This window comes from Saccopteryx bilineata, chromosome 1, assembly GCF_036850765.1.
Source record: "Saccopteryx bilineata isolate mSacBil1 chromosome 1, mSacBil1_pri_phased_curated, whole genome shotgun sequence".
NCBI lineage: Eukaryota > Metazoa > Chordata > Mammalia > Chiroptera > Emballonuridae > Saccopteryx > Saccopteryx bilineata.
This window is the reverse complement of record NC_089490.1, coordinates 260,674,398-260,701,280: the sequence shown is the minus strand read 5'-3', so window position 1 is coordinate 260,701,280 and position 26,883 is coordinate 260,674,398. Positions and strand designations below refer to the sequence as shown.

The 26,883-nt window shown below is 43.3% G+C and overlaps 1 long non-coding RNA gene across 2 annotated transcripts; it reads right to left on the bottom strand.

Annotated features, from left to right (window-relative positions):
- Nucleotides 1-2,678: 2,678 nt before the first annotated feature.
- Nucleotides 2,679-15,585, bottom strand: LOC136320388 (uncharacterized). 2 transcript variants are annotated; one of them, XR_010728326.1, is made up of 3 exons: nucleotides 15,450-15,585; nucleotides 5,402-5,512; nucleotides 2,679-2,898 (listed from the first exon to the last, which is right to left on the bottom strand). It is a non-coding gene; the product is annotated as an uncharacterized lncRNA (long non-coding RNA). The 2 variants fall into 2 exon arrangements; XR_010728327.1 differs by lacking the exon at nucleotides 15,450-15,585 and adding an exon at nucleotides 13,274-13,339.
- Nucleotides 15,586-26,883: the final 11,298 nt, after the last annotated feature.

Genomic DNA, 26,883 nt, shown 5'->3' with positions numbered 1-26,883 from the left:
TCTAGCTACTTGGGGAGAGGGAGAGAGAGAGAGAGAGAGAGAGAGAACATCGGGGGCACACAGCATGACAAATACTACTGCTACTTCTATATTCCTTTCTTGGCAATTCACATCACACACTAGGGAATTTGGAAAAGAAGCCCAGCAATAAAGAAATCTGTTTAACTCAAAACTCTTTTTCCAAGTGACATCTATTAACATCCTACAGACCCGGTGTTCTTAAAAATATACATAGGGACACACTGGCTTAGTGAGAAGAGAAATGAATTTCAACATAATTGGGTTGGAAAGTAAAGAAATTGAAACAGTCTGGCTCATGTCAAGCAAAAGTTCAAAAATGGCACTAAGTTCATCCTCATTTTCTTCCCCTGAGTCTTTTCCACTTGAGACTTGGAAAGGAATGGAGGATAAAGGTGTCCTTGAGTAGCAAAGATAAAGAGAATAGATCTTTTAATTTACCATTAAGGTTTGGATTAAGGAGTAGAAACACAGACCCTGCCTTTGCCACTCTACCCCACTTAACTCCCTACCAGAAATATAATGCTTAAAATAGCATTCACACATATTTATAACGTCTGTACGATGAACGACCACGGTTTTCCTTTCCCTCAGAGCTGGTAAAGTTACATTCCTACCTCAGAAACTGTGAAGAAATCAAATTTGGCCTTTAAATAAACCAATTTGAGAGGTTTAAAAAAATATTAAAGGCTTTAAAAAAAGGAATAGGGGAATTGAATATCCCAAAGTGTGAAAATGCCACATTTTTATACTCAAATGATTCAAAATAGATGAACAGAACATTCCCAAACTTTCTAAAAATATGCAGCTTCAGGCAATAAAAAAAAATTAATCTAACGGGTCATTTATTTCAAGAAACTAAATGCCCGATTTAGCAGTCCAGTGAGCCCCCCACAGCTGACTGGGTCTGGAGAGTGGGCTGAAGAAAGGTCATTCACACTCCTTCCTAACTCCTTAATGATATGTTTAGCCAGGCTAATTTTAGACCTGTCGGAAGCTTTTGATTCAGTTAACCATAAGGTCTTGGTGACAAGACTGTGGTCAACGGCAGGTGTGGACTGAGCTCCTTTTGAAGTTGGTTGATGAGTTCATTCCTGGAAGGAGGATGTCAATAGGTAGTCATGGGGAACTATTCATGATCCACTTATATCGTGGGAGGCCGCCTCTCCCCTCCCTATTCACCAGTATGAGCTAGAGCCCTTGGGAACCCTCAGCGGAGGCAACAACATCTTGATGATCCTCATCTCATTATCATCTTTTCTACTGACCCATTTGAACTGTCTTATCCTTTGGCTTGGCTCATAGTTATTGAAATTTGGGCAAGAAGTAGCTAGTTCAAAGTAACCTGAATTGGCTGAGGTTGTGATCTTCAGACAGAGAAAATTTGTTAAGGATATCAGAGATTTATATCAAAATTATTCAGGGATAGAGGCTGACTGACTGGTCTTTGAACAGGTGCTTGGGCATGGACAAGAAAAATCTCTTTTCTTAGATTCAGAGATGCATATTCCTACACCAGCTTCCAGAAAAGGCACTGTTACATTTAACTACCCCTATGGTTCATATAAGTTTCAATATAGTAATATCCACCTTTTTTTTTTTTTACTTTGATAGATTTTACAGGGGAATTTTATCACCCTATTATTCATTTAAGGGAATTTCTTTATCTCTATGAGATTTTTGTACCAATCAGCTCAAATCCTTTCTACCCTCTCAAGGTTTACTATGAATGGATTTTATCTGATGCAGTGTGTGCTTCTGCTCTATATCTGCTCCATAGAGCTATCTAAAGCAAAGAAAATGTCAATGTTCTACTCAAGGACTCAATGACACAAGTGAGAGGGGAAATGTCTAGTACTGTCTCTTACTAGATTTCAACAAATTCAGGTTCTGTAAGGAAACTCAAGGCTAATCCATTACCATCCTTTCCTTTCATGGAATAGGAAAGCAAAACACATTCCTCAATAGACATAATAATTTAGCAGAACCAGAAAATTTCCATGGAGCAAGAAATCTAATATTATCTTTCTAAACTTTATCAATCACTCATGGTCCTCATCATGGGTCAGAAGTGTGGAGACAAAGGGATAGAAAAGAGACAAGTAAGGGACAAAAAAAAAAAAATTAGATGAGAGAAAGAGTCAGTTGGTGAGTAGCTTCTTGCCATTCCCCTTTTCTTCTGAACTGTATTTATATTCTCTTTGGCCTCCTCAGATAAATCAAATATCAGCAAGTATCAGTGAAGATCCTTGGTCACCCATATCAAAGAGACAAAAAAAAGTCTAGGCCTGACCTGTGGTGGCGCAGTGGATAAAGCATCAACCTGGAAACACTGAGGTTGCCGGTTCAAAACCCTGGCTTGCCTGGTCAAGGCACATATGGGAGTTGGTGCTTCCTGCTCCTCCCCTTCTCTCTCACTCTCTCTCTCCCCTCCTCTCTAAAATGAATAAATTAAAAAAAAAAAAGTCTAGAGACAACCATACCTAAGCGGGCCCTATTTTTCAGCTTTGAGCCTCAGTGGTTAATATCGCAACTGTGGGTTTTTAATGCTAATTTTATTCATTTGACAGTCATCTACTGAACATCTGCCATGTGCAAAGAACTCAGCTGCACACTCAAAGAACATGAATATGAAGGAGACATAGTCTTGCCTCTAGAAATTTACAGTTTAATAAGATAGAAAAGAAAAATATTCCTCTTGGTTGCAAAATTCTAAGACTGTGACATTTTGCACTAACAAGTATAACACAGGGAGCAATCAGATAGGTGTCCTTGGAGAGGCTTCCCGGAATATTTCAGGAGTTCAGAGAAGGAGTATGTCATTTCTAGGTGTCAGGAACCAAGAAATCTTCATCAGAAGGTGGCTTCTTGAGCTGGGACCTGAAGAATAGAAAAGATTAAGTCTTTAAACAGTAAGAGGGCTCTGAGGAGTGGATTCAGGGAGGGGGTTACACAAAGGTACCAGAATAAAAGATCTGAATGGAAAATAGCAAGGGGACCAGTTTGGATAAAGTGTAGGTAAATAAATGAAGGGAGATACATAGCTAGAAAAGTGTCAGAAGCCAAGTTGCAGAGTTCCTAAAAGGAGGAGCTAGAAAGCTTGGTCTAAATTCTCTAGGTAATGGGAAGCCACTGCAAATTTTTCAGAGCGCTGGCCTTTGGACAGATTAATGGGGCCACAATGAATTGGAGTGGAAGATGTAAGATAGCGAAAGGATCCAGCTTTTCATGATGACCTAAATGAGAAGGACAGAGCACTTGCAGAGACAAGGAAAAGGAAGCAGATTCACTAGGCCTTAGGACACAGAAAGGGCGAAAGGGCAGAAATAATTTGGTACAAAGGCCAAAACAACATTTCCTAGGCTATTTGTGATAAAGACAAAATTCTACATCAAGTGGATGCTTGATAGCATGAGATTTTGAACCTTACCACAGAGATGGTCTCACAGTTGCCCATTCTTTGTTGATTGACTGAATAATTTTGTTTGTTGTAGGTTAAGAATATTGGTGACATTTTTTAATTGTTCCTTTTATGTCTTTTTATGGTTTAGAAGGACCAGAATAAACTAACAAACAATGGCCATTATATATCTTAGAATGAAGAAGAATACAGGAGTCTCATGATTTCTTTTTTGGTATATAAACACAGCAATTATTATATAGTGATAGGGCTATATAGGGTTGTTGAATATAAAGAAGATGATCTCTTATCAACTGTCCAGATCATTACTTCTGCTTTACCATGTCTTTTCTATGTTCAAATTCATTGTTATATCAGAGCTTCCTTTTAAAAACTGACATTATTAAATAGATAAGAATTTGCCTATGGAGGGTCTTCTATTGATAAAGAATACAATCTGCACATAACATTTTTCTACCACTTGTTCACTGTGCAGGATCAATTACCAGTTGGATGCTAAAGGATTTGGAAACAAATAATAATAGCTCTTTTGTCTTACCTAGATGTTAATATAGACACATTGCTGGCCATGGCCATCTCCTTCAGGCAGTCTTCCCTGATAAGCTAAATGCAACCTGACTCCATGTCATCCCCACTAGAGCTACTGATCTGATTTGGATTTTACTCCTTCTGCACTCATTCTTTGCCTGACCATCTCAGCAAACATTTAGTGAGTACTTGGTACATGCCCAACACTGGGCCAAGCGATACAGATACAAAGATAAAAGGCAACAACCTTCCTTTGCTTCGGCAACTATTAATGTAAGGAATTCATCTGCCCTGTGGAATACTTTTCTAGAGGATAGGAACCACGTCTACCTGAGCCTGGCATCATCTGTACGTCAGAGTGGTTACGCATGTGGACTGCAGAGTCCTAGGATACAAGTGTGCCGCTGTCAGCTGTGAACCTACTGAGTTATTTACACCTTCTGAGCCTCAGTTTTCTCCTCTGTAAAACGGATGTAATAAAATTAGTACCTACCTCATAGGGTGGCTTTTAGTAAGAATGAATGAGACAATTAATGCAAGGAGTTTAGGATAGCACCTGCTATACATTTAAATGCTAGAGGAAATGATCATTAATAGTATTAATATCTGACCTGTGATCAGTCTGCAAATGACCACCAGTGGTGGTGATGGTGACTGTCATTTTAGCAGATAAGAATACACCTAAAGGACTTGCTAGCACTTCCCAGAAAGGTCTACAAAGCAATGACTATTTCAGTTTGCATGTTGCAGAAGCAATCCTTCTTTAGCCTATATGTCATGTTTTCTGTTTTATTTCTCTCATTTTCTTCTACAAAAAAATTTCATCTGTTCCCGATATTCATTCCCTATTTAAAGACACAGCATTCAGTTTGTGAAGCCAGCACTTCTCTGCCAATACTGTCACCACCCAGGTCTGTGGTGCAGGCCCAGTCCACATGCACCAAAAAGTGACACTGCCTTCCATCCAGAAGGAGTTGCTGGTATGCGGGGCAGGTTACAAGATCAAGTCCCCCGTGAGGAATAAGTTAGCAGAAACTGTAGAAGGCAAATAAAATAGAAACATGTTCCTCAAGCAAACACCCAGAGCAATTAAGAATAAAATGAAAAAAAGAATAAACTAAAATAGGAAATTTGTAGTGGGGGTGAGGAGTGGAACGCTTTTCCCACCAGAGATTGTGCTTTCCTTTTTCTTTGAGATTCTAGATCACTGCTTAGATGAATTTATGGCTGCCTTCAACATTTATATGAAACATAACAAAGAGTTGGACTGTGGTTGCCGGCAGACTACACTCGGAGGCCGGAATGCATCATTAATTAAGGGGAGGCTGCAGAGACTGGTTATCTGGAAGCTTCGCGTGCCCCCCCACACACACACACACACTTCTCCAAGCCAGAGCAGCTTGCACCTAGCAACGTTGTCAAGGTGAATCTGACCTTCTCCAATGCTCCTCAGCCTCGACTTCCTCCTGGGCATTTCCAGCCTAGTTACCCCTACATTCCAGGGAAGGCAGATTTCCTTCAGACACCACACCCGCTTCTCGAACACTATGGGCAGAAACAAATTTAGCATTAAACATTACATCACCACTTTGCTGCAGATTACGGGCCCAGAAACCCCCCCCACACACACACACACACACACACACATGGACCAAGGTGATCTGGGAAGCCTGGGGCACCATTCTGTTTAAACTGGAAGAGGGCAGAGTTTCTTGCTGAGCAGATGCCCTTGAGCACAGCAGATCTAGGAATTCTATTTAATTTATTTAATTTTATTTTTATTTTTTTGCCTTTAAACATGCAGATCAGAACATCAGACCTAGAAGTTTTCCATGCTGCACAATTTATGCTAGCTCATTACCTCCTGCTATACTCCAAGGCTTTGTAACGGAAATTGGCTCTGATTTCTGAGATGGGCATTACATCATCGTCTTCTTTTAGCACATTATGTCATCCCTGCTGAGACGCATTATCTCGGGTTGGCTCAGCAGTAGCGATTTTTGTGGGCCTACTGCAGTGTTCCCAAAGAACTGCTGGGAACCACAGATTGAAATCTGAAACATTTATCTTCTAAAAAGCTGAAAAGGGGGAGAGATGTTCACAGTGGACCCCATTTCTTTTCCTTAACCCTCTCCTCTCTCGGCTACTCTCAGAACACAGAGCAGCCAGGGATCAATGTGCAGAGCCTGTGCAGGGATGATCACCTGGAGGTAAGGTTGCTCAGGGCGCCTAAAACACTGATCCCCATCAAGGGCTGACGCACCTGGCACCTGCCCTGGTTCTAGCTCAAGGGGGTTACAAAATGCTTAGAAGAAATCAATCACCTCGACTGCTCATGTTGATAACAAAGAGTGCCCTGCCTAATTCTTGGATTAGGTAAGAAAAGAATTTCTTCTCATGATGTGTTTGCAAATATATATGAGTGAAAACTATATATACACATATACACGCTTATCCTCCTGACCATGTTGCAGCCACAAAGGCAAACTTCTAGAAGATTTGTATTAGAAATCATTTTTATGCAGGGAAGTGAGCTGATATTATCTCTTCTCACTTCAACCATGAAATTAGAAGCCTATTTTGTATCTCTCCATCCTAGGCAGGATTAGAAACTATTGCATAGAGGGAATAAACAGGTGCTTTTAGGATAAAGCAAAGATATTCCCAAACCCCAGAGAATCCCTCTACCTCTCTCATCACAATGGCACAATAGTAAAAAAAAAAAAAAAAAAAGTCCCTAAATACTGAAAAGAAATGGGATACATTCAACCATGACAAAATTACAATTCCCCCTAATATACCAACTAATGAAATTCATTGGGTGGGGAACAAGCACCAGAGCAGGTATTAGAAGAATGTTATAATATTCCCTTCCCTGGCCCACCACCACCACCATACTGCATTTTTTTCCCCAACAATTTTTCTAAATAGAGAATACTTTTATGCTCTTAGTTGCCTTTGGTAGCTCTCAAATGGTAGCCACATCCAAGCAAACAACTTCATGGTTAAATTGGTAAGTGATAGCAAGTAAAGCTATCAGTTGGCCCAACACAAGAGGCTTGCTCTAATTTCTACCTTCAGTGATATTTTTGTGTTCTTTTCTAGTGCCCTCTTCCTACCCACAATGGATTGTAAAACAAGATGGCAGCCCTCATCCTTTATTCAGCCCAGGGCAAGGCCACGTGAGCAATTTGAGCATTCTAACCGGGGTTGGGATACATGGTGCCACACTTGTGGTGTAAAAACTTCCTGGATGACCTTCAGTCACCAACTGATATCCTCATCTTTAGCACTTTATATCTATTATATTCATTGTCATCTGCCTCTTATCTCCTAGAGGAGAAGGTATGAGGATTGATGGTATGATCCCACAAAGGGCTCTGAGGCTTTCAGATGGATGGTGCTCCATAAAATAGTGTTACTTAACAGCTAAGGACATTTATAAGAATCCTCTTACCCTTCTCCTTCCTTCCCTTTGTCCCTTCACCTCCATCCCCTTGCCCCCAGCTCTAGGAATTTTATGATCTGAAGGCCGAAGTGCTTTAAATCTTAATAACTACATGTGCCACTCGGGATACTGAAAGGAAACTATATACACTCTTTACTTGACTCGTTCTAAGCTTTTACTGCAGCCAAATTAACTGCTGCACCATTTTAAAATTCCACTGAAAAAGCAAGTAGCCTTCAACATGTTAATTTGAATCAACATGGTGATTTTCATGTAAGCTGTAAAATATTAAATGACCAGAACTTCTATCCAACAAAGCAATTACCTGGGCCAATCACCTCCTCTCTGCTTGCAGGAGGCAAGAAGGTAAATTCATACACCCTGAGGGATGTGTGCCTGCCTCGAGATGTTGGCCAGCGCAGCACCTGCTTCTGAATTGGGTGAGGGGGCTGAGCGCTACTTCTCCCTCTTCCTACAACCCCCTTGAAATGCCCAGTTGTTTGTGTCCAGTCCAGGAAAAAAAAAGGCTTTCTGGATGCCCTGAAGTCCTTGGTCTATTCCCTGGCCAGGCACAAGACAACCACTGGCTCTGAGAATCTACAGGGGATGCTTTTCCTGCTACCTTCTTACAGAGAAAGAAAACTGAATCCAAAATCTGTAGGTAGTTTTGAAGAGTAAGTACACATTGGGGGAATAAGATTGCATAGGGAGAAACCAACTATTGCCTAATGGATGTCCCAAATTAAAGGTGGAAAGCAGGCTGGCCAAGTCAGAATGGGGAGATGCACGGAGTTCACTGGCTCCTGACCTTACAGTAAAACCTAGGCTTGGAGTGAGAAGGGAATTCTGCGCCTGGCTTCAGCCTCCTTTGCCAGCTGCCTTGGCACCAGTCACTATGCTTCTGGGGTTGGCAGAAGGGAACAAAACAGTATGGACCTTTCAGCCTCTCCCGGGCACTTGGAGAACTGGCATAGCCTCCCCTTGCCCCCACCTGCCCATCCAGAATCACTAACAGGACCACCTACTGCATCGAAAAACTGACATTTGTTTTATCAACGAAGGTCTTGATCCTGCATCTACCAGCAATGCCAGGATACCAGCTGCTCTCTCAGTGCCACCCCAGAGTCCCACTGCCAATCTCCTGGGGCCTATGGCATTTCCCAGGCTGCAGAGCCTTCCACACTTCTCAGAATGAGCCCTAACAATGCCCTGTCTTCTTAGGAACAACCAAAAAAAAACCCACAAAAAAACCTTAAGCATGTCATGAAGATACAGACTACAAAGACATCAAGCATTATAGTTCAGACCCATAGAGGTTATGGAGAGATCTACTTTATCCAGCTTTGGGGGGAGGGGGACGTCACACGGATCCCTGAAAATACAAGCCTATTTCTGGGCAGGATCCTTCTTCACTTCCAGAAAGTTTGCATTTTTTTACCTCTATTATTTTTCTTTTTTTTTCTTTTTTTTTTTTTTTTTTCTTTTTCTGAAGTTGGAAATGGGGAGGCAGTCAGACAGACTCCCGCATGCGCCCAACCGGGATCCACCCAGCACGCCCACCAGGGGGCGATGCTCTGCCCATCTGGGGCCTTACTCTATTGCATCTAGAGCCATTCTAGCGCCTGAGGCAGAGGCCACAGAGCCATCCTCAGTGCCCGGGCCATCTTTGCTCCAATGGAGCCTTGGCTGCGGGAGGGGAAGAGAGAGACAGAGAGGAAGGAGAGGGGGAAGGGTGGAGAAGCAGATGGGTGCTTCTCCTGTGTGCCCTGGCTGGGAATCGAACCCGGGACTCCTGCACACCAGGCCAACACTCTACCACTGAGCCAACCAGCCAGGGCTTTTACCTCTATTCTTAATCCAGGATAAGTCCTCTGTCTTTGCTTTAAGGTTTGTCCTTCTCAGATGCCAGCTTTCTCCTCCATAATTCCTTCATGATCTGAGCGCTGTCTCCCGTTTACCCCTTAGCAGAAGTACTAGGCTCTCATTAATCCTAAACAACAGAACTGGTGGGCTCCATGCACTCACTCAGCAAGTATCTGTGGAGCAGCACCAGTGATGTGCCAGTCATGTAAAAAATGTTGTGGGGATGACTGAGGCATGGATTCAGCTTTTCAGGCACAGAAGGAGCCATAAACAAGATATCTCAGTAGACATGTGACAGAGACTGCCAGCTTTTCACCCCAACCTCTCCCTTGATTTCTAGGGACACAGCTGAGTATATTTCCCAACTTCCTCTTCTGTTAGCTATGGCCATGTGCCTGAGCCCTTGTCAATAAAAAGTGGGTGGAGCCCTGGCCGGTTGGCTCAGTGGTAGAGTGTTGGCCTGGCGTGCAGGAGTACCGGGTTCGATTCCCGGCCAGGGCACACAGGAGAAGCGCCCATCTGCTTCTCCACCCCTCCCCCTCTCCTTCCTCTCTGTCTCTCTCTTCCCCTCCCGCAGCCAAGGCTCCACTGGAGCAAAGATGGCCCAGGCACTGAGGATGGCTCTGTGGCCTCTGCCTCAGGGCTAGAATGGCTCTGGATGCAACAGAGCGACGCCCCAGAGGGGCAGAGCATCGCCCCCTGGTGGGCATGCCGGGTGGATCCCGGTCGGGCGCATGCAGGAGTCTTTCTGACTGCCTCCCCGTTTCCAGCTTCGGAAAAATGAAAAAAACAAACAAAAAAAAAGTGAGTGGAAACGATGTGCACCCCTTCCAGAGATGTGCCTGCAAGATCCTGCCCACGTGTTCTTTCCTCCCGCTGGCTGGTGGAGACGGTGAGGTCCCCAAACCCTAGAAATCCTGTGTTGAAGTGCAAAGCCTCAGACAGCCTTGGAGGAAAGCTGCCCTCATGGTCTGGTCATGTTCAGTGCCGGTACAAGAGTAGGAAATAAACTTCTGGTTGCATCCATCACATGATTGGATCTATTTATAAAAGCAGACATGCTGCTATAAGTAATACCAGTGTTGAAGTGATTTATTGAAATGGAAAGGTATTCACAATATTTAATAGGAGAAGAATACGTTTAAAACTGTATTATCCTGTGATGTCACTTTTTAAATATAAATGTACATATACACACAAAGAGAAAGTTCTAGAGGTATGTGCAGCAAGGTATAGGTGTTTATCTCAGGAAAGTGATAGTATAAGTATGGCTTATCTACAGTTCTTGAAATGAAATATAACTTTATAATTGAAAAATAAAAAGTATGTTTAACATTGTCTTGAGAGGTAAATACGAAGGCATAGCACCTCACAGTGGGTAAAGATTTCCGGAGGGAAATTAGAAAAGGCTTCTCAAGCTAAGCATCTATTAATGACCCTTCCAACACTGAAAATCTATAAATTAGCTTCTGCCTGAGAAATAGAACAGTTCAATTATACAACACACTTTGTTCCCAGCTTTTACATAGTGAGGCCGTGTCAATGGAGATCAATTCAACAGAAAGGATGGAAGAGATAAATCTTGTACCTTTACAGAGTGTCAAGAAACTAGTTCCAGTGGCCATCTGGGGTGGAGAATAAGGACTGGGAACGGGGGATGTGCTGCAAGGTTAGGGAAGGAGAAAGTGGCCTCCTTACCTTGCTCCCTATCTCACCTTCTGAATATTATACTACATGCATTTATTACTTACTTCAAAAATTCAAAAACAATATTTCTTTATGAAATTTGTGCTATATGCATTTATTAAGGGTTTTTTTAAATTCTAAGTTCTATGACCTTTTGTAAATATTAAGTCAGAAACTCTCTTTGAATTGGTTAACAGCAGAGACAAATGTCGAGGAAATGAATCAAGTCCTAATTTCCCAGTAGAACTCCATAAAACCACAGATCCACTTGATCTCTATAGCACATGTGAGATGAGCCTAATCATGTTCTTCTCAAACAGTGGAAGAAAAGGGTGGTCAGTGAAGGATCACCTCTGCTCTCCTCCACACACTCTTCAATAGTGCCTGGAGAAATATGTTCATGCGCAATAAGAATCAGAAACTTTGCAAAGCGTGGTGTGTCAAAGTCCCAACCACTACTCTGCCATGAACACTTAAAGGAGTGAGGGGGACCAAAGAGAAGAGGGGCAGGCCACCAACTCTCCGGACTGGGGAAGGATGATGCAGGTTGAGGTCCTTGTGAAATAGCCTTTATGTGGAGATTTGCCCCTGGGTGGTTTCAGAGTTGTCTTAAGCTGGAGTGAAGCTTTTATACACCCTCAGAGTCTTGGGAAAGCAGCTTTCTTTAGCCAATTTTCTGAAAGGAACTCGAACAGCTGGGGGACAAGTGCCTAGATTGGGGGCACAATATAGCACTCACTACAGAGCAGTAGGAGGATGTCAACTCTTCCATCAGGATGTCAAAATCCACTCCTGTCATTCCTGTTTGAAATTCCTCAACAGCCTCACATCACCCATAGGAGCAAAGAGATCCTCCTAAACTAGCCCATGGGGCTCTTCTCAGGCGTAGAGGCCAAACCCCATGTGCCATCTCCCCCATGGAACCTAGTCTCTAGTTACCATTCTCTCTTGTGACTCTGAGCCTTCATCCATGCTATTCCTTCTGCTGTAATGCCTTCTCCATTCCTATATTCCTAGAAAGTTCTTAGTCATCCCTCAATCCTCAGGGAAATTTCCCCTGGGAAACATCCTTGGCTCTCATGGGCAACCCAGACTCACTCTCTCAGACCTTCCCACCACACGGTGTGCAGCTATACTGCTACCCACGCCAGCCCCGGTAAGACTGACCGGTTCTGCAAGTCCATATTCCCACTAGACTGGAGTCTTCTTGAAAACAAAGCCAGGTCTTCCAACTTGGTTTCCCTGATACATAGGAAGTATTGTATTAAATGTTTGTTAAAATAATGAATAAAAAAAATCGATGTGGAAGAAATGCTGCTGGCAGTATTAGCTTTGTCAGGGAAGAGCAGGTGAATTCTGGTCAGTTGGTGGAATGGGAGGCAGGAACTAGAGATGTGGGGAGAGACAAGATGTTTGTAATCAGCCACGTGCCAGAAACTTCAGCTTCTGCATCATCTTTGGTCCTGGATATCTATTGTTCAACTTCAGCTCAACAGAATGAAGAATATATTAGGGGCTCTTACGTTGACAGAAAAATTTCTTGAGGGTACGACAACCAGAAACTCTCCCATGGATGACTTTCAGGAAGGAGAGCCGGCTGCACAGATACTGAATAAATGAGGTGGCAGGGCTGAGGAGGCATCCCCTCCCTGCTGCTGTCCTGGGGACTCTGCCAAGGACAAGGGGAACCACCACACATGAATAACATACTATTCACCTTTCCTGCAGTGCTGATCAATGAAGGTGTTGATGAAGGCCTGCGCAATGGCGCTGTATGAGCAGCGAGTGTCTAGGCCAAGGGGAGCAAGGTCCCAGGTAATCCACAGAAGAACAAAAGGTATTTGGCTCATTCTGCTGCTCCCTTGTAAGGGAAAGTGTGAAAGTAGGCTCCCATCTTTCCCTGTCATTTGTCTCATATTCATCCTCATGCCGTAAGTGCTGTCCTCAGGAAGAATAAAACTAGCCCAAACTATGATGAAAAGTGATCATATACCAGTCATATCTTGAGCAACTGACATTTTTTTCAGAACCCCCAATGCAAACACAACATGCTGAGTAATGAGGCAAAGTGAGTTAAGGTCATTGCTAACAGGCATCAAACCAGGTGTGGCTTCAATCGAAATGAATTTTAGGTCTGTCTTTTTTTTATTTTTAAATCTCACGGCCTCGTGACAGAACCAGGGACGGGACCTGTCATTTGAGGGGGAGAAAAAAATATTCTATTTCCTCAGAAATGTAAAGGGCACACAAATTTTAATATGCTCCAGCTAGAGTGGAGGCTGGGGGATTATTTAAGTCATAAAGTATACCTTCTTGCATTTCTTCCTGCTCATGAACCAAAGATCCTCCTCGACCAAGGTGTAGGTAGCTGTTCCCAGCATCCAGAGGAAGACTGCCCAGCCAAGCGCTGCTCCACCCACCTGAGAGCCTGCTTAGGATTCCTTTCGAATGTAGGAGTCAATCTCTAAATATAACCCTGAAGGCAGCCTCTGCCGTCATCCCTGCACTTGCAGCTTTGCTCCTTCCAAAATAATAAAGTGGGATGGGGGGGAGTCTTTGGGCTTTTTCCCTGGGAGAGCAGCTTGGAGTAACAGACAGACACAGGAGAGCACCCTCTGCTTCGGCATCCCCCTCAATCCTCCCCTCGGGGTGGGAGGAGGGGTGGGCAGCAGCCGCTCTCCACTTGGGAGTTGCTGCCAAGCCCCAGCCTCCCACTTACCCATTGGGTCCCTCTCAAAGTAGATGGTCCCCGAAGTGAGTCCATTGTCCAGGGCATTGATTAACCTCAGGAGAATCTTTAGAAGTGGGCCTTATCCCCCTTCCTGACCCAGGGCTCCTGCTGTAAAATTTAGAATCTCAACATATCCTGTGATCATTCTTATCTCACCAGATGGTATATTATTAACCAAACAATATCTGTTCATTGTCAAGCTCTTTAGCCCTGAGAGCCTTGACAGCAGTGCTGTGTCCTCCTCATCCAGGGACCTTCAGCACCCACCGTAGTGTGAGGTGCACAGCAGATGCCCAGAAAATGCTGGATGGCATGAAGGACAGAGGGAGGGAAGGCAGAGGGAGGGTAGGGGGAGGGATGAATGGGTCGAGACATGCTCCAGTGTTACACTTGATAGAACAACAAATGATGGAAAGTGCAGTGTGAGGAGCTTGGCTATATGTCCTGCAATTCAGGGCCTGATCCTGGGACTCACACAGAGCTCTGGGGGCTCTAAGTCAGCGCATGGAGGGGCCATGGTTCTGCCCTCTGAGTCACCTGCCCCAAACTGAATCTAGATGGGGGTGGAGGTGGGCCCCTCCATAGAAGGCCCAGGAGAGAATCGCGTTAGGATCACTTGTAGAACATAGTAACTTCACTAACATAGCCCAAGGCTGGCTTCTCTTTTCTCTGCATGCTGTTCCCCTCTGTTAGGAGAGAAGGGTGGAGGCACAGTCCCTCCCTGGCCCCATCCTGGTGAGGAAGGCTAGCCAGGAGCCTAAAATTGCAGACCCTACTGTCACACTAACCTTTCACCCCAGAAGTGGCTGAGGAGGGCCCGAGCTCTGCAGCCTGTTCGTCTGTGCAGGACAGTGATATTTCCAAGCATGCAGCTAGCCTGCTCGCCCCCAAATGAAACCCAAAGGGCCACGAGCCTTTGAAAGGAAGGTAGCAGGTTTTGTGGAAATGACATTTCACCAGCCCAGCTTTATTTCCAGCCAGACGGAGACTAGTTGTCACACGGAAACAACTGGGCTCCTCAGACATCGGGAGTCTGAGCGAGTCATCTGTGACCGGGAAGGGAGAGGCACCAGCTCTAGGATAGCTGAGGGGCAGAGGATGAAATTAAGCACGGGCACACTCAGGCTGGGGTCAGATTATAGTTCCTCTCTGCTAGAGCTCTGTTAAGACCTAGCTTCAGGGAAGACGAGGGCCATCACTGCCCGTTGGCCCACCCTGAACCACTGTCCTCAGTGAGCACAAAAGGCCCAGCCCATTTAGTACAGAGCATCCCCCTTTACAATTGTCTTTCTTCCTGGCTTCCGTCGCGTGAAATGGACAGTTAAGAACTGGCTGGAAACAAAGAAACTTCCCTGTATAAAGGCTAAAGCTGAGGCTGCCTGGCAACACCAGCCACTCATTCGGCTTTACTGACTAATTTCAATTAAACCCAAAGCTAGAGAGGTCTCGGTGCCTTCGTGCTTAGTCTTTTAATTAACAATAAGAGGCAGAAGTACATTTCTAAAGTGTACAGAAAACTCTAGACTTATTGTGGTGATCAGATCACAATATATACAAAGATCAAATAATTATGTTGTAAACCTGAAACCAATATATTACATGCCAGCTGTACCTCAATTTTTAAAAAGAAAGAAAAAGAAAACTGTCTTATTACACCATAGATGGAAACTTTCCCCAACAGCTGAGCCAAAGGAGAGTTAACATTTTTTGACTAAACCCTAGGTGCCTGCTGTAAAATCTATCATTTTACTTACTTTTACTTGCTCTTCCCAGCAACCCCGCAGAGTAAGTATTACTCTCGTCAGTTTATGAGGAAACTGAAGCTCAGAGAAGTTGACTGACATGCCTGCAATAAACAAGCAGAGAGTCTATTTTCTACTCCACCTCTGGTTTTTAGCCCAGGCAGCAGAGTAGGATCTGGGGAACATTTTAAAGACTATGACTGTCCAAATCCCATCCCCCAGGTATGACTTAATTGGTCAGGAGTGGGTCCCAGATTTTTTTGGTAAGAGCATCATGTCCCAATGGAGAGCATATGGGTCCCAGAAAAATATACCTTATAGTTTTCATCTCATTCTCACCCCAACACTAGGAAGTCACCTGCCTTGTGACCATGTGACTCCAGCTTAGCCACATACGCGATTCTAGTAAGCCTTAGCTAGGGTAGGAAATCAGGCTGGCAGCTGAACATGTTTGCAGCTCATAAATGCTTTTAGCCTATCCACAAAGTTATAGCAGGTCTCCTAGGTAACTGGGACTATTTCATTAAACTGGGAAATATTGAGCAAGGCAGATGACAACACTTGCCTTGAGATTTTCATATCCGGTAACTGGTAACTAATTTGTGGTGGGATCAGAGGCTGCTCACCCCTCTGTGATGCAGCATGCTTCCCCAGTCACAGAACAGGAGGAAAGACAGAGAATACAGAGCTGTCTTACAGGAAAATTTGGAGGCATGAATAAATTTTTCCATGTTTACAAAGTGCTTGGGGCTCCTTGAGTAATAGCAAAGTGTCAGGGCCTGGTATTATTAGTTTTCACACAAGTCCCAAGATTAATTGCTCCTCTCAACCTCGCTCCCCAGCTCACGAGTTATGCTCTGGGTCCATCTAAGTCTAAGCTGCTTTCCATGTGCCCTGGTAGATAGCAAAGCCCGGGCTGGAGCCCTCCCTGTGGAGAGGCGAGGAGGCGCGTGCACTCTATCAGCAACTTTTCTCCTCCTGACAGTTTCCTTTGAACTGGAATTCATCTGCTGTGAATTCCTTGACGTTTGTTTAACCATCTAAGGAACCAGATCAACAAAGCGTACAATGGCCAGGTATATGACGTTCTTTCTGGGAAGATTCCTTTTATGAAACACAAATAATTAGGCAATGAAGGCCCCACGTTAACAGGTAGGAAGGGTCTCTGCTTTGTAACTGCAACCCCAGCCCCTTACTGTCAAGGGTCCCCTTGATCTATTTCAGCAAAAAGCCGGTTGCTTTTCATAAGTCAGTTGTCACTTTATTGCAATGCCACTTCCTGAACAAAGAGCATAATAATAATCAGCTTCTGCTGTTTTGTTGGGGAAGCCACTGAAGCATGTGTCTGACTTCGGCAATATACAAATCTAGGTTCAAACTCAGATGGTTTATGTATTTGTTCTTGTTTCAACAACAGAACCTCAGAATGTTAAAGTGAGAGGGTAGCCTAGAGGTCTAGTCCACATCCCTCATTTTAAGAGCAAATTAAAATCCAGAAAAACAAAGTAAGGTCAGCAGAGTGCCCTGAACTTTGCCTTGGACCCTCCTCTTTTCTTTTCTTTCTTTTTTATTTATTTAGAAAATTAAATTTAACAGAGCAACCCTCCTCTTTCTCTCACATTCTCTCTCCGGAAAGCTCAACCAGTTGAAGTGCCATTGCCTAGTCCTGACTCTCCCCACTGAACAGTGGCTTTTCCCGATTTCGTTCCCCTGCCCTCTGCCTCCTCCATCGCAACATGTTGCACCACACTCTCCTAGAGCTGCTCAGACCCCAGACCTTGCCATCACCATTTCATTCTCCATTACTCATATCCCCCGTATCGAAACGGGGGTACTAGTCCCATTTCTCAAAGTCAATCACTGATTCCATTCTTTTCCATAATGCCCACTACTATGATGCTAGTTGACACTACAGTCAACCCCACCTACTTTATTTCAAAAGCTCTGAACTGGTGGTCTCCATCCTCCTACCCTTTCCCTTTCCAGTAGATCTACCACAGGGTAATAAAAATAATCTTTCTAACACAAAGATGCATCTTCTCACATCCCTACTTGAAACCCTTTACACTTAAAATCTAAGCTCCTTGCCATGCTTTCATGGCCCTACAGAGTCTGGGCCTGCCAACCCTTCCACCCAAGCTCCCTCCCTTTTCACTCTTTTCACTTCAGTCTAGCCACACTGGCCATCTTTGTGCCGCAAACAGACTGTTCTCCTTTCCAGCTCTGACTCTGTGCGGCATATAAATCCTTCTTCTCAGATTGCTCTCCCCACAGATATTTGCAGGGCTACCACGTTCTCATTGTTCTAGTCCCAGCTCAGAAAGCCCATCACTGGTAAGACACCCGCCCACACCCTCGTCACTCTCTTTCAAATGTCTATCTTCTTTATAGCATGCATTTGTGGTAGAAACTAGTTCACTCCTTTGTTTGCAAGCTTACTATCTATCACCCTTACAGAATGTAAACACCTAGCAGCAGATGTTCTAGGTCACTACCACACTCCTCCACTCCTGAAAAATGTCAGACCCAGAACAGGCACTCAGCACATACCCATTGATTGACCGATGCTAAAAAAGAGTAATAGAACCAGAAGTAGAATCAATGCTCTTCACTCCAGTGGTCTTCCAGTCCTGCCCTTTGGGTCACTTAGAAATAGAGCTCTACTCAAGCTGGTTCAGATAAAGGGGATTTTGTGAGGAAACATGGAGTGACAAGGAACAGTGTCTCTGAAATCCAAGAACAGGAGCTTGAGCCCCACAGAGACCAAAGCTGGGAGAGGGCTCTGCATTCAAAATGGCCCTGCAGAGCTCCCTGTCGGGATTTTCCTTTTGGTTCACCATTAACACTATTAACACACATTCTCTGCTCCTTCCTCTCCTTTTCCAATTGGCATTTATTCATTCCTCAGCAAATATTTACAAAGGCCAACATGGTCTAAGCCAGGCTAATTCGGCTTGCTTATCATTTCTGCTTCTTCATTTTGTCTACATGTGGCTTTGGTTTTCCATGTTTCCATCAGCCTTTCTTATGGGTTTTGTTTTGTTTTGTTTTGTTTAGCCTTTTGGCTTTCATTCCTTCTGTTATCTAGACAATGCTTCATATGTTTTAGCTGATATTTCCAAGATAAAATCTAACCGGACCAGTTCCTCTTTTAAAGCTGAGTCCAACATTATAGATCCCCAAACAGCTTATGAATTGACAGCCTTTGGCTCAGGGGCCCAACTCTGGTCCAAGCAGCTGTCCTTGTGAGTGTTCTTTAGCCAGGGATGTACACATGACAGCTCCTGAGGAAAAGGGACAATGGCAGAGCAGACAGGATCGTATCTCTGGGATAAACATCAATCTAGTGAGGGTGCATGTAGTCAATAGAAAGAGACACATTTGGACATTCCAATTAGAATAGTACCATATAATATTTGCCTAAGTCAATGGGACATTTGATGTCACTAAAGGTTTCAGAGCATATAAGAGATATAACCAGAGCTTTGCTTGGATATAATTAACTTTTCAGAAATCTATGAAATAGATTATAAAAGAAAAAACTGACATGAGAAGAAAAATGAGTCTCTTGCCACACATTGAAGCACTAAGTCCTGAGAACCTGAATAAGTGCAGGAGCAGTGCTAAGGGACAGTGGGCTGCTGGGGGAGACACTGAGTGGCAGGGATTGGCATGTGGTATCAGTTCCCCCAGACTCAAATGTCTACTGTATACAAGGTTCCTTAATGAGGCCTATTGTGTGTCAGGCACTGTGCTAAAAGTGTCACAGACATTATCACATTTAAGCCTTGAAAAAACCTATAATGAGATATCTATAATTTATGTTCATTATATAGATAAGGAAATTTTAAGCCAGAGAACTAACTTTCTCAAGATCATATAACCAGAAAGTAGCCAAGGAAAGGAACCTTGTAGAAAGATGGAAGAATCTTCAGGGCAATTGAAAGAGGCCAACTGTATATCCACAAAATGGCCTCAGACTGGAGAATGGGGCTGGGCCAAGAAGGAGGCAAACCCAGGAGAAGATGAAATGAAGGGTGGGATCTCAATGTCGCTTGGAGGATGGAGCCAGGCTTTACTCTTAGCCTTGAAACCTGACGCCATCTTGACCAAATGCTCCAGAGTCAATATTCTCTCCTGTAAAAATGGGAAGATAATATAGACCTTGCAAGTCTGGCTAGGGATTAGTGATAATACGTCTACAGTGACTGACACAAAGCAGGGTCTTAATAAAAGGCACCTTGCTAGGACAAACAATTCTATTATTACATAGAGTCAGAGGCAGTATACAAACATCTGAATTCTGTTGTTGAGGGGGTTTCAATCTCCTTGTTCCAACTTAAATATTGCTATGATGATGTGAACTATTAGGCATTGGGCTGCTCATTTCTTAGAAGCTTGGATAGACAAGCTAGCTGATACGACAGGTCTAACTTTCAATGTCAGATAATCTCATCATTTGAGTTAAACAGTCTGGACAGGCAATGGGGGAGAGTGGATAACGTCTCTTGCACACTGCACAGAGCATGTGCCTGCAGCTGAAAGTGCCAGCAAAGCCAAGCCCACCCTAGAGGGGAATACAACTGGCAGAAAGTAACTCTCATCAGTAGCAGGTAGTGAAAACTCCAAGTTAGTGAGAACATCTCGAAACCCAGAATCCAGGCTTTAAATATTAATTTGATTTCAATAAGAAAGAGCTAGGTTTTACCCATTAACTGAAAGCAGTTCAGCTCCTCCTAGCTATTTTTAAGCAATAATGTTTTTTTAATAGAGCCCACAAAGGAGAAAACTCGCATGAGCAAACCCCAGTGGCCTTTGTGTCTTCCGAGGATGGGAGCAGAGAAAGCAGTCCACCAGCATTCCATCTGTGCCCTCCCTAGGCCACCAGCCTGACACTCGCTCAGGGGTGGGATCAGCCCCAGTTCAAGATCAAACTCTCTGCATTATGCAAGATGGAAAAGTCCCATTAGCCAAACCACTGGGCAGAGGTTCAAGAAACAACAAACTATTGCTGATTCCATTCTACACTAGGAACATACAAAATATACAGGCTATCTGTCCCTCAGGCCATCAGAAACCTACTTTCTGTTGCCGTATGAGGCCATCCTGTTCTACATGCTCAATGCCAGGGAGGGGGGCAACCGAAGAGTTCGGTACCCCAATTCTAGATTTTTTTTCTCCCTCACTTTCAGAGCAGAACCCATCTGAGAATGATTACCTTTTAGACTAGATGTTAGTTTCATTCTAATCAAGACTTGGAAACAGGATTGGAGGAAGAATCTTCACAGAAAAAGTGTCTGAAAAAAGAAGTTGGCAGAATTCCAACCAACATAAGCATTAAAAAAAGAAAAAAATCTAAAACACGAACCTTCTCAGTAACCAGAAAGAAAATATATTGTATGTTTAAGGCAAAGAAGCAACATTTCATAACTTGGGGGGTTATGAAACATTTCACACTGTGGGGGCTGCCATGTACTTCATAGTCTATGTGAATGGTGCCCCCTGCAGTTGTGCAGTACCCACCTATGAAACAAAATTTAGCCCTATTTCAGGGTATCTAAGTCAGAAAAGTACCTATGATAATTTCTACACAGGGGTGGCAGCTTTGGTCTATGAAAAATATTAAAGTGCTGTGGATTATTCTATAGAAAATTCTTAATGCATACAGTGAAACTCAAACTTCCCACAAAACCATGCCTTACGTTATAACCAGGGGAGGCCTTGGAGGCCATCTAGACCATCCCCTGATTTTACAGATGAGGCAGCTGAAGCCCAGAGACATATGTTTTGCCCAAGATCAACAAACTTTTGCTAAAAGGGTGAAGCTGACTGTCTCTGCTTTTCATCCATGGCCAAAGAGACCACTTTGTTGTAAATGGTATTCAGTCCACCCAGAATGCAAATTGAGTCTTATTTATCATTATCATCATTTAACACATATTGACCACCTTCTAAATGCTAGGCTCTGAGAATACAGAAAAAAATTCCTCTAAAGGTCTGAGCTCATGAAGCAAGAACAAGGCAGAGCTTTGCCTCAGTCACACACAACCTTTAGTCCGGGAAATGAGGACTTGGCCAGGGACATTTCCAGTCACAAAGGTAACATGCTCTTTCTTTTGCCATGAATGGTTATGGCCTGTTGAACGAATCCTTACTTAGGCAATTTTTTTTTTTTAATGTATTATGCCCTTTTGAAGCTGACTGACTTCTTTGAAGCTCTTTTGGTTTATTGGTTAAATATTTATTCATTAATATATTTAAAAGCCATTTTATTTACACAATAGATTTGGAACCATTCTGGACCATTGGGTAATTATTACCTAGCTAAAATCAGGCTATCCAAAGCAAGAATACTGATGGCCATTTATGGGGAGAATGAGAAACTAACAGGTTACTGAGGTTGCCCTCTAATTTAAATTTTATTTTTAACACAGTCATTCTACTCTTTCTAATGGGAGTTTTATGTGTGTTTGAATGCGTGCGGTGAGAGTGAGGTGGGAGGAGAGAGAAGCCCTGCTACCAAAAACCCGATGCAATGAAACTGCTTTATGGAAGCTCTCTGCCAAATTTCTTACTGAAATCAAAGACACCTTTGAGTTAGTTATACAAGAGCAGGGCAGAGAGCACCTGCAGTCACGTCTGTTTCTCATTTTTTACCCATGTAACTCAGACACCCTGTGAAATGTGCTCCTGAGTTGAAATCATGTATACCACGTGTCAGCTCAGTTTGAATTTGGAAACAGGAGCTCAGAAGGTGCCACTCAAACACATGGCTCTGGTTTGCCCCGAGTGCAACATGAACAGGGGAATCACATTGTGGGGGCCCAGGTCTCCAGTTCCCTGTAAGAGATACATCAGGCCCGCATTTCCTTTCAGTGGTGCTCCCCACCCCCACCCATATCAGTTCCCATTTCAGCTTTCAGGAGGGAAGGCCATGGCAGGGAACGAGAAGGGCTGTGAACGTACACGCGAACATTTCGTGACCTGCGCATGAGTTTACAATCTTGTCCTGATGCAGAAAAAGGAAGCAACCAGAATGCCTGATCCAACATCCCCAAATAGCCTACTTTGGGTCACTTCTCTGGGGAGATAGTATTTGTGGCCTACATACACGTAAAAAGGATTCAATTGGTCTGGAGAAATTGCGTTAGGGTAAAATTAGTACACAGCTCTTATGTCAAGACCTCAAGCCAAATTCTTTTTAGTTTAAACCCAAAAAGGTCACTTTTAAATATTAGCCCTAATAAGGAATTCTGAATATTACCTCTTTGATTACATTTTAGTCTATTAGTTCCTCATCTGCCTCTTCATTTGTCCCATTGTTTCAACAAACATTTAGTGAGTACCTACTATGTGCTCTCAAGCAACAGTCTGTAGAACAGCACGAACTTTACTTTTGTAGGGTTTCCTTTCTAGCTGGGGAGGGAGGAGCTGGCGTGGAGGGAGCCAGTGAAGACATGTTCCAGTTAAAGTCGGACCTCCACGTGGCATTCCAGATTTACCTGGGGTAAATTAGGATGTGATAATTTGCTTCAAAAAAGGATTCAATATTTTACTAAAAACAATTCACAGGATTCCCTTTAAATCGAAAACACTCGTAGTCCCTCTTTCCCAAGTCATTTTATTTATTCTGAACTTTTGAGGCCTCCATTAATTGTTAAAGTGTCCCTGCACTGTTCTAGAGTTCACACTCTACTCATCACCATAGGTAGACATTCACTTCCCCTGCAGAGAAAAACGTGCCCTAAGAAAGCTCTGCTCATTCCAGAATAAAAACACAAGCCCCTCTGAAAGGACCACTCTGCAGAGAAAACAGGCAGGCCTGGAGAGAAAGTCTGAGGGACTCAGTACCCTGGCTCCCTGGAGCCTCCCTGCACCCTTTATTTAAGAACTAGGTCAAGGGCAAAGAAAGTCTGCAGTCAATGTTCTTTTCTGTTTCCCTGGATTTTTCTCATTGACACAAATGAGGGTAAAAGAAAAACAAGCCCAAATAATACAGTTTAAGAAATGAACTTCGTGAGGTGAAGACATCATTTTTCTCTCCTGACACTTTCAACTACTTAAATACTTAATTATCTGCCAGCAGAATCTCTCTTTGTGAGCACCAGCAATTTGGCCCATTAGCAATTAGTGAGAACAGTTCCCCCACTGAGCTTTTGTGCGAGAAAATAGAGAGCTGCCTGCCACACACAAACACCCAGACTTAGGAGAAATGAGAAAGAAGCTGAAAAGAGTATTCCTAATACTACCTCTAGCCTCCTGTCATTTTCCCCATTTGGGGTTTTATTGATCAGTGGCCACATTTCTCCTCAGGACCATTGTACTGCCAGGAAGCTTTCTGGTTTAGTTGGCATTAAAAAAATTTGTTTTAAGCATTAGCCCTACCCTACTCTATTCAGAAAAGTTAATGCCATATCATGAATTTCAGCTCCAGAGATTAGAGGGCTTTCCCATTTAATAGGAAAAGCAAAAGTAAAGGCAACCCTGGGTGTTTCCACATGCCTTTTATCTGCCCAAGAAAAATTTGTTCTGAAAGCCTTCATGGTAATTAGACAAGTTGAGCAAATACAGGTACAGAAGGATATTCAGAAGTCAAATGAGCCATTCTTCAATTTAAGAGCTTTGCTTTAGCATAAAGAATCATGCACAATGCAGCAGTTGTCACTTATGTTAGCCTTGGAAGAGAAGTCTCCTTCTAAGGAAGAGAGGGATATATATATACAAAAGAAGAGACCAAGGTGGGCAGAAATTAAGTGTTTTTTTTTCTGTCTCGATGTTAGCTCAGTCCAAATAGATAATAGCCAAGGCCAAGTCTCCATACACTGTCACAACCCTTGTTCTTCAAGGTCTCTCCTGGCCAAGAGTCTGGATTTTCATTGTGCCTGAGGCACTCTGTGTTGATTTCCAGATAAAGACTTTCTGATTCCTCCAGGATAGCCTGTGGTAACTGCCATCTGACACATTGGAGAATTGCACTTGACTTTCAGAGGAGGATCAGATTCTTTTTGCTGCTACTTAGACACAGTAGTCAGAGTTCATCTTTGGCTGTGACTTGTACCAATTAACAACCATGTGGCAGAATATAAGGCACAGCAGGGGTCCCCAAACTACGGCCTGTGGGCCCGCATGCGGCCCCCTGAGGCCATTTATCTGGCCCCCTCCGCACTTCTGGAAGGGGCACCTCTTTCATTGGTGGTCAGTGAGAGGAGCATAGTTCCCATTGAAATACTGGTCAGTTTGTTGATTTAAATTTACTTGTTCTTTATTTTAAATATTGTATTTGTTCCCGTTTTGTTTTTTTACTTTAAAATAAGATATGTGAAGTGTGCATAGGGATTTGTTCATAGTTTTTTTTATAGTCTGACCCTCCAACGGTCTGAGGGACAGTGAACTGGCCTCCTGTGTAAAAAGTTTGGGGACCCCTGAGGCACAGCATCAGTTTTTGGGTCAAGTAGAGAAACTCAATTTACCTTGATCCATAATAGGCTACCCCTCATGATGGGAACTACCGAGCAGAGATGTGCCTAGGCATCCACATTTACCTATACTTCTTATTACAAAAGTTGCCTGTCGATATTTATCTTTTATTCATGCTGCCATCTTTCTCAACTGATTTGTTTAAATGAAAAGAATTGAAGAGTATTTTTTATGGAACAAACTTTCCTCAGGCATACTCAGGTTACTGACAACTCCCAATATGAAATTAAATTTTTGGTATTCTGACTACAGACCACATAGAAACATAAAAATCTTTGAAAAAAGCAGTTATGGCCCTGGCTGGTTGGCTCAGTGGTAGAGCATGGGCCTGGCGTGCAGAAGTCCCGGGTTCGATTCCCGGCCAGGGCACACAGGAGAGGCGCCCATCTGCTTCTCCATCCCCCCCCCTCCTTCCTCTCTGTCTCTCTCTTCCCCTCCCACAGCCAAGGCTCCATTGGAGCAAAGATGGCCCGGGCGCTGGGGATGGCTCCTTGGCCTCTGCCCCAGGTGCTAGAATGGCTCTGGTCACGACAGAGCGATGCCCCGGAGGGGCAGAGCATCACCCCCTGGTGGGCAGAGCATCGCACCCTGGTGGGCGTGCCGGGTGGATCCCGGTCGGGCGCATGCGGGAGTCTGTCTTATGAAGGTCATAGAAGATAAAGTCCATACATCAAAATGCAATCCATTCTTAGGAGTTAATCATACAACAAGAAGTTAAACCAATGGATTTTATAATGACTCCTTGCCTATTTAGAACTGCCTGCCACGTGTCAGGTATGATACCTGGTACTATGAGGCAAAATCCTATATTCCAAGTAATAGTTAGGTCTTAGGGTAAGATAAGATCTCAAAATAGACATGTAAAAAGAGAAAAGATAGATATTAACTTCAACTTGATATTGTAATTCCTAATGAGATATATGAGATGAATGATGGGAGGAGTACAGAAAGACCAGCTCCATTTGTGGTAAACAAACAAACATTAAGAACTGATAACAGGAACCCGTACAAAAAGATGAGAAGATTAGAGGTTAGAGTAGATGTGTGTTTCATAAATGTGGCTTATTCATGCAGTTTCTTCTGTAACAGGCTATGTAAGTAGACAACTTAGATAACTTTCCTGAGACTTCCTGGAAATCATGTTTAAACCCTTGGGCTCACTGCCTCTATTCATTCCACATTCCTCTCTCAGTTCAGTGTTGTTTTTCACTGTCTAGACCAAATGTCGGCATCAATTAACTCACTCTAAAATTCAAAGGTTATTGAAAAATTAGGAGAGGGTTTGTCCTATAATAGAGGTGTGACAGAGCTTTTAACTTCATGAACTGTCCCAATGTAGTATAACTAAAAGTGGAGCACAAACCTATAGACCACTGTTACAAACATCATTAAAGGGTTCAACATACTCTGCTTAGAGTTTCTTGAGAGTGAACTTCTACCACCTAATTGAATTTAATTATCAGAAAGTTTTGAAAGTCTATCAACACTACTATCCATATTTATACTAATTCAAGTCCGAGGTATTTTATCTCTCTAAAATTCCACAATTCTATAATTCTGTTTATCATTTTTTTCCCTTCCTCTCTCCTTCTAAGATGGTCTTATGGGGAGTGAGACTTTACTTACCACCCCATCTCTAATTCCTTCTCTTTAATCCTCCATATCTCCATTAGAAATAAGGACCAATGTATTCTTGTTCATGGCAGCTCCATATTCACAGTGAATACTATTTTCAAGGATTATGGAATAGTTACCATCAGTATATCTGACAACTCCAGTACTGAGTTACTGCTCCAAAAGCAGGTCAGTCAGAAGGGGGCTCCTGGCTAAACCTAAAGGCAGAGCAAAGGAAATAATTATCTGTCCTTTTCCCATATGTCCTGATGTTATTTATAGATTATTAATGCCAACTTCACAATTTCATTGGTGTTCATGTCAGTAAGTTTAGACCTATTTCACACATTTGCTA